The sequence below is a fragment of the Phodopus roborovskii genome, unplaced genomic scaffold (assembly GCF_943737965.1).
Source record: "Phodopus roborovskii unplaced genomic scaffold, PHOROB, whole genome shotgun sequence".
Lineage (NCBI taxonomy): Eukaryota > Metazoa > Chordata > Mammalia > Rodentia > Cricetidae > Phodopus > Phodopus roborovskii.
This window is the reverse complement of record NW_026125839.1, coordinates 104,643-113,249: the sequence shown is the minus strand read 5'-3', so window position 1 is coordinate 113,249 and position 8,607 is coordinate 104,643. Positions and strand designations below refer to the sequence as shown.

Below are 8,607 nucleotides of genomic sequence, written 5' to 3'. Positions count from 1 at the left end.
TGATTCAAATATGCCAGTAGCCAATTTTCATGATCAGAATCGGTATTATGTCAGTGCAAAAGTTGAGCTGAACACATCAACTTTTCAACAGGAGAAAGTTCTCTGTGGCATCAGAAATCAGAAGGCTGTACCTGATAACCTAATCACTATTTAAAAAAAAAAAATAGCACAATCCTGATGAACTTACTTGATGCCACTTCCTTACATTTAATCATCAACTTTGATTATGCACAAAACATGATCAAAAACAATGAGGTTATTTTCCTTGACAAAGTTCATTTTGTATAAATCAGTTGCATCTTGCATCAGCATTTGTTCTCAAACTCTCAGGTTCTGTAAGAACTAAGAACATATAATTGTAGCATTACTCCTCCATTATCTGCACACTGTTTCCACGACACTAACACATATAACTTAGCAATGGAAACATGTGATACAAGTGATCTATATGCAGAAATTCTGGCAAGTTAAAACAACAGAATAGCTGCCATAAAACTGTAGCTATTTCCTACCAGGGGTAGGCTTCAAGATCCATTGAGTTAACATTCAAATCTCATATCCATAGCTTCATTCAAACATTTGTTATCATTTGTACTGGCAGCTAAAAATGTCATTACTGGGGAACCTGTGATTGATAATAACACTGGTACTGGTACTTGTGTTGCACACAGCATTGCTGGACACATTAACACCCAATGTGAGTCTGCTCTGCTCCAAGGCCTTCGCTGGCACAGCAGATGCCTCCAGCTTCTTCTCCCCATTGGCCGTGTAGGAGTTCTGGCAGCCTTCAGCATCTGCAATGTATGCAGGGTTTCTGGTTAGAGTAACAATGTCAGCACTGGCTGCTGCATGTAAGATTACTTGGATTTTGCATAGCAGGCCCACATTTACATCCTCTCTCTGGGGTTTTTTGCACACAGTCTTGGTAGGACTTCCTGGCATAACATGATGACTAAGAATCTTTGCCTTTCCTGCCTTGTCATTTTAAAGAATACCTGGCTTGGATATAGAGTGGTATTTCTTGGATCCATGTTCATGACAATTTTTCATGCTTTTAGTAGATAAAAGTACAGTTTTGCTGGTCTTGGGTGTTGTACCTCCATTGGAAACAGTAGCTATAGATTGAAGGAAGATTTTCCTTTCATGCTTCACCGTCACAGGAGCAGATGCCCCAAGTGTTGTGCCTCCAATTATGGTAGAAATTGGAAGTGGCTGAACTTTTTCACTGTAACTTTCATATGAGGTTCTTTTTCGATTCAACTTTGCTACCTTTGGAGTTGCTGCTGTACATGATAACACATGGGGTGTAGGGCTGGTAGGCATAAAAAATATTATGGCTAAGAGACTTGGAAGAAAGCTGAAAAAAAAGGTTCATTGGATACAGTGGCTTCCAAATTTGGATGCAAATTAGGACATGCAACCTCTGTATTTGAAACAGTTTCTAAACTGCAGATTACTTTCTACTATGTTTCTCCCTTCATCCACTTGAGGCAGAACTAAGACACCTCTCCACCCCTCAAAAACCTGTGTCTCAGCTGACAAGGTATCTCTTCATATATATATAAAATGGGCTATACTAACTCAGTTTGTGCATTTATTATCTTAGAATCACCATTGTCCCGTATATTAAGGGAGTACAGTTAAGTCTTATGTAGTTCCTTTGTTATCAAATCAGGTTCCTTGATCTCACACTAGCTTGGATCAGCTTATTTTGCAGGTTTTGCCATCATGGTCTTGAGTGCTTTGTTTTTATTATTGCTCCTATCTCCCTGTGATTGTACTCCAGGAGCTTGGCCAAATGATTACCGGTGTATTTATGCACCTGTTTCTTTCTGTTTCTGCAAGAGTTTAATTGATTCTCAGCAGTTTTAGATTGTTGGTTGGGTATCATCTACTTTATATCTACTACAAACTTATGATTACTATATATATTATGTATCTTTCTGAATTTTGGGGACTTCTCTTGGTAGTTATTTTGGTTCTGTCCATGTACCTAGAAATTTTAGGATGTTACTGTTTCTGATCACTAAGGAGTATGCTATTGTGTACATACACCACATTATCTTTATCTGTTTTACAGTTGATAGTCATATAGGTTGTTTCCAAGATCTAGCTATTATGAAAAATGTGGCTATGAACATAGATAATCAAATGTCTTTGTGGTATAATTGAGCATGCTTTGGGTATACTACTTCACATCCATATATTGTTTACCTAGTCTTGTCCCATTGCCACACCAGCCCCAAATAATACACAGAGACTAACTATTTGATATAATACTATTGGCCCGTTACTTGTTTCTTATTGGCTAGCTCTGTCTTAATTATTAACCCATTTCTGTTTATCTAAATATTTCCACGTGGTTATCTTACTGAGAACTGGCTGGTGTCCTGCTCTCTCCAGACTCCATCTTGACTCATCCTTCCTCCTTCCTCTTTCCTCTTTGTCTCCTAGTCCTGCCTCTCTTGCTTTCCTATTGGCCAACAGTGCTTGATTACTTAACCAGTATGAGAAACATGTTTACAGCATGACATGTCCCATCACTGTTGATGCTTTATCTATGTCGAAAACCCATATATGAATGAGTACATACCATGTTCCTCATTTTTTTTTTTACAGGGTTACCTCATTCAGGATGGTTTTTTTCAAATTCCATCCATTTGCCTGTGAACTTCAAGATTCCAATTTTTTCCCACACAGAGAAGTATTCCATTGTGTAAATGTGCCACATTTGTAATCCATTCTTCACTTGAGGGGCATCTAGGTTGTTTTCAGGTTCTTGCTACAAACATAGTTGAACAGATCTTTTGGTTGTATGGATGTGGTTCATTTAGATATATGCCAAAGAGTGGGATTGCCAGACCCAGTAATTGACTGATTTTGATTTTGCTGAACCACCATAATTATCTCCAAAATGGCAGTACAAGTTTGCAATCCCAACAGCATTCGAGGAGGGTTCCCCTTTGTCCACATCCTCTCCATCATAAGTTGTCAATGGTGTTAATAATTTTAGCAATTCTACCAAGAATAAGACATTATCTAAGAGTTGTTTTTATTTGCATTTCCCTGATAGCTAAGGATGCTGAGCACTGTCTTAAGTGTCTTCCAGCCTTTTCTATTTCCTATATTGAGAATTCTTTATTCAGTTCTATACCCCATTTTTTTTTTTAAATAAGGCCATTTGGTGTTTTGGTGACTAGCTTCATGTTTTCTCTGTATATTTTTGAGATCGTCCCTCTGTCAGATATAGGGTAATAGAAGACCATTTCCCAGTCTGTGGGCTGCTGTGTTCTCATCAACTGTGTCCTTTGCCTTACATAAGCTTCTAAGTCTTTCTGTAGTCTTATATACACACCAACAGCCAGTTATGCCAGCAACATTTGTTAAAGATGCATTCTTCCTCCCATTGTATAGTTTTAGCTGTTTTGTTTTGTCAAAACTCAGATGACCATAGGTGGGTGGGTTATTATCAGGGTTTTTGATTTAATTCTTTTTGTCTACCTTTATATTTTTGTGTCAATACAAAGCTGTTTTCAGAACTATAGTTCTATATAGTTTGAAGTTGAGGATGGTGATGCATCATGAATTTTTTTTTTATTGTACTTGGTTGTTTTAACTATTCTCAGTCTTTTCTTTTTCCATTTAATGTAAGTTATTATACTTTCAAGGTAAGTGGAGAATTGTGCTGGGATTTTGATGGGGATTGCAATGAATTTTTAGATTTCTTTTGGCAAGATTTCTATCTTTATTATATTTATCCTACCTATCCATGAGCATGGTAGATCTTTCTGTTTTATGGTATCTTCTTTATTTTACTTCTTTAAAGACCCAATATTCTTGCTATATAAATCTCTCACATGTTTGGTAAGCATTAGTTAAAGATAATTTATGTTGTGGCTATTGTAATGGGTAATATTTCTCTGATTTCTTTCTGAGCTCATTTGTCATCTGTATATTGTAGGGCTACTGATTTTTTTGACCTTCTCTTGTATCCTGCTAGTTTGCTGAATGTTTATGTCAGCTGTACCCATTCTCTGGTAGATCTTTTTGTGTCCTTTATGTAAACTGTCATATCATGTGCAAATAGTGATAGTTTGACTTCTTACTTTCCAATTTGCATTCTGTTGATCTATTGTCGTTTTATTCCTTTTGTAAGTACTTCAAGTACATTATTGAAGAGCTATGTACAGAGAACAGACTTATCTTGTTCCTGATTTTAGAGGAATCACCTTAAGTTTCTCTGCATTCTGTTTGATGTTGGCTGTTGGTTTACTGATTATTCCTGTCTCTCCAAGACCTTTATCATGAAATGGGCTTGAATTTTGTCAAAGGATTTTTCAGCATCCAGTAAGATGATCATGTGGTTTTTCTTTTTCAGTTTGTTTATATGGTTGATCACATTGATAGATTTTCAAATGATAATGTAGAGAGCTGCAAAGTGCCACGCCTTAAAGATGGTGCTGGCTTCCCCCTTCCACCTTCCAGATGGTGAGCGCTGTCATAAACAAGTCCTTATTTGGCTAAGCCTGTTTAGCTTGCCTGCTTCCCTATAAGAGCAGCCTACCTGCAGGGTCCACATTGCTCACTAGAGTTTGTCAGCACAAGGAGATTTAACTCTGTTTCCCCAGAGTTAGAAGAAGAAGCATGTTCAAGGATCATGATTAAACTGCTAGAAGAAGATCTCCCCTGAGTTGCGTCTTCCTTGTTGATTGAGGTTGGGCGTGACATGATAAACCATCCCTACAATGCAGGGATGAAGCCTCCTTTGTCGTTGTGGATGATTTCCCTGATGTGTGCCTGGATTTTATTTGCTAGTATTTTATTGAGGCGTTTTTCATTCGTGTTCATGAGGGATATTAGTCTGTAGTTCTCTTCCTTATTTGTATCTTTTTGTGTCTTGGGTACCTAGGTAATTGTGGCCGCATAGAGTTTGGTAATGAGCCTTCTGTTCCTATTGTGTGGAACTAGTGAGGAATATTGGTATTCGCTCTTTGGATTTCTGGTAGAAGTCTACACTGCAGCCATCTTGCCCAGGGCTTTTTTTTTGGTTGGGAGGGTTTTGATGACTGCCTCAATTGTGTTAGAATCTATTGGTCTATTATCCAGAGGTTTCTCTCTCTCACAGCAGTTGGCAAGACATGGGGAGCCCTGGCTGGGACCCCAGGCCCTGCACCACAGTGCACTACAGGGACAGCCCAAGAGAAGGGACAATGTGCCTACTATCCAATCCACCAAAACCCACACAACCTTGGAGAGAGAGAATTTGAGAGCATGTGTGGGAGGAGCAGAGAGAGCTTGAGGATTGCACTGAGCATGCCCTGTTCTAGGACCCAGAAGTGGAGAGCAGATCATGCGTAGTGTGCTCATTTTTGTTTGGGGGGTTTGTGCGTGGGGGAAGGGGTTGCAGCGAGGCAGGTGGGGATGGTTTGCATGGGTTAATATGTTTAAAGGGTTTTCTAAATGGACTGTCAAAGTGCACTATTAATAGTGAAAGGCTATATTAACGGGCAGGGGGATAAGAGGTGAGGGGTGTGTTGCACAAGAAATGAGACAGTCGGTAGCTCTGGGAGGGTGTGGAGGGGGCTTTTAGAGACAAATCAGGTGAAAGGGGAAGTGGATGGAAAGGAAGCTGGAGGGGTGGTGTGGAGGGATTGAAAGCATGCTGCGCACATGCTAACTAGGTCTAGCCACATCAGAGTCTCAAGGATGACAGTGTCTCTGCCCCTTGAGTTAATGATATCAAGGTGGGGAGACATGGGGAGGCCCCCTGGGACCCCTGGGCCCTACACCACAGTGCACTACAGGGACAGTCCAAGCAAAGGGACAATGTGCCTTCTAACTAATCAAGCAAAACCCATACAACCTAGGAGAGAGAGAATTTGAGAGAACCTGGGGAAGAGCAGAGGGAGCTTGAGGCTTGCACTGAGCATGCTCTATTCTAGGATACCAGGTGGGCCTGAAGCACAGCACCATCCACCACAAACAGAGCAGTACGTGCCCAAATGAGGTAGAGCTGTGCATGAAGTGAAGGTGAGGGCAGCCAGGCCCAAGGGAGGAGACTGTAGAAGGCCTGTTTGCTGGGCTGTGGTGGTGGCCTGGTGCGGTGAACTCGCCTAAGCCATGGCTCAATAGACAGTGGCAGTGGCAGTAGAGCTTGGACAAGTCATCAGTGCTGTGCTGAAAAGATGGCGGGGCTCTGACTGAGCTGGGGCTGTGAGTGGGCTGCACTAGTGCTGGTGATCCTGAGTTTGCAACCTAGGAATGAGTGGTGCAGCCACTGCTTGCTGGGCCTGTTTTCTTCCCACTCATAGCACCTTGGGCCTGCACATTTCCTCCTGAGTCTCCCTTTTTTGGTAGGGGCCTCCTTCCTGCTGCACGAGGCACAGAATGGACCCCATATATAGCATTGAAAGATTACAGCAGACACACCCACCACTGCCTAATCTCCTGGCACTAGACTCCTGCATGGTTGTCCTTGTCGTACCACTGCCTCTGTGCAGGTGCTGCAATGGAGTAAGGGCCCATGGCTGGAGATATGGGTGCTCACCTGGAACTCATCTGGTCCATACCGTTGCTTACAGCTCCATCCAGTGGTGCCTCTGTGGCCAGATATGCTGCTTGTGCCCAGGCCACCAGGAGATCTGAAGGGCTAAACCAAGTGCCATTACAGGCCAGATCATACAATCTGTAGCTACCTTGGTTGAACTCCAAAGCTGGTTGCTCACTAGTTTCATCTCTCTTTGGTCTGCAGGACTAAGAGACACAGGTGGGGCACTGAGGCCCCATGTGTGGGAGGATGCTTTAGCTTCACACACTTGATGGATTTTGGTTGCTGCTTTGGCCAGTGGTTCTGCTCAGATTTCTCCTAATAGTTGTAAACTCACCATTGTTCCCTGGCTGCTTAGAAACTTGCATCCAGAATTTCTTTTCAACTGAGACCCATTGATGTCCAAGTGTTTGCAATGAACCCCACGAATGATACTGGTCTTTACATTTCCACCAGTCGCCTAGTGCTCAACCATGACCCTGGAGACCCCAAGGCATTTCAAGAGATTATTAGGATCCTGCCTTACTTGCGACAGTCCCTCTCTTGCTGTGTTTGTGGACATTTGCTACAAGATACTATTGCACCCACCAAATCCACGCACCAACACTATGTCTGACAAACATGTATAAGCAAGAAAATGATGATGAAAAATTCATGTAGCTGGTGCATAAACTATGAGCACTTTGAGGAAAACAAGCAGTTAAGCATCCTATTGAACTGCTACAAGAAACTATGTGAATATATAACCTAGCCAAGACTGGCACAGGACAAAAAAAAAAAAACAGTTCTTCTGATATTTTAGCTTTATTCAATGAAGGATCATTGTTTTGTGAGGACATAGAGAAGCCTTCAGACTCATTCTTCACTCTGTGTTTGACACAGTCCCCTTTACCTTCAACTTCAAAACCCATAGCAGATACCCATGCTTATTTATCTCCAAAGTCTGAAAGCACCCACAGCATTGCTATTGGTAGTTCTGTTGTCAATGGTTTGCCTACTTACAAAGGGCTTCAATAGATAGATCTGGTATAACTATCCCCTTACCCGAACATCCGAATACAATCGACATGTGTAATACTGTTGATATAAAAACTGAGGATCTGTATGAGAGCCTGTTACCTGTCTATGACACGTTGGAGCACTGATTTGTGCTCCACAGGTATGGATATCTGGAGTTTCTGTGAAGAGCCAAAACCTGGTGACTCTCTTTTGCTGAGTGGTGAGAAAGCAACAGATGAGTGGTAGGGGAACAGAGGAGATGAGGGGTGGCAAGCAGAAAATGGAACATCACCCTTAACAATAGCTACAAACAACATAAAGTATCTTAGTGTCCCTCACACATGGGGGAAAGGAGAAGATCCCCAGAGCACATGGGAATTGGGGGAGGGCAGTGAATGGAGAAAGAAATAGGAGAAAGTGAAAGGGAAGAGAGGAAAGCATGTGTGACTAGGAAGATTCAGTCTGCATAAGAATAAAGACAGAAGAGAGAGAGAGAATGACAGAGGCAGTGAGACAGTGAGACAGAGGGAACATAAAAGAGGCAGCCATTATTGGTTTGAAGAGAAAACTGAACCAAAATAAAATTCTAGAGAACTACAAGACTGATTCCAACTTATAATTAGAGCAACCATGAAAAGGCTACCATAAATGTCCTTCCCTAATAGTGCGATCAACAACTGACTTATCCACCATCATGGAGTCCTGATCTAGTCCCTGTTTGAAACAGAATAAAACATCCATAACTAAACATTGAGTCATACTAGAATCCAGATGCAGAGAGTGACAACAAGACCAGATTGCACAAACACCTAGAGACAGCTGACCTGAACTAGGAGGAGCTAATTGGCCCCCCAGATTTATAGCTGGGAATACAGCATGGGACTGACTCAGAACCCCCTTAATATGGTTCTCAGCTAGAAGGACTGAGCAGTCTAAGGGACCTGATAGAGTGGGCCCGGGATGTATTCATGGTGCACAAAATGACCTAGCAGACACATCCCACATGGAGCGATATGGCCTTAACCTAGAGCGAGAAGTCCTAGTCCCTACTTCAAATTACT

General features: G+C 41.8%; 1 pseudogene; it reads right to left on the bottom strand.

Moving 5' to 3' along the window:
* Nucleotides 1-539: 539 nt before the first annotated feature.
* Nucleotides 540-7,599, bottom strand: LOC127217775 (E3 ubiquitin-protein ligase MSL2-like; annotated as a pseudogene).
* Nucleotides 7,600-8,607: the final 1,008 nt, after the last annotated feature.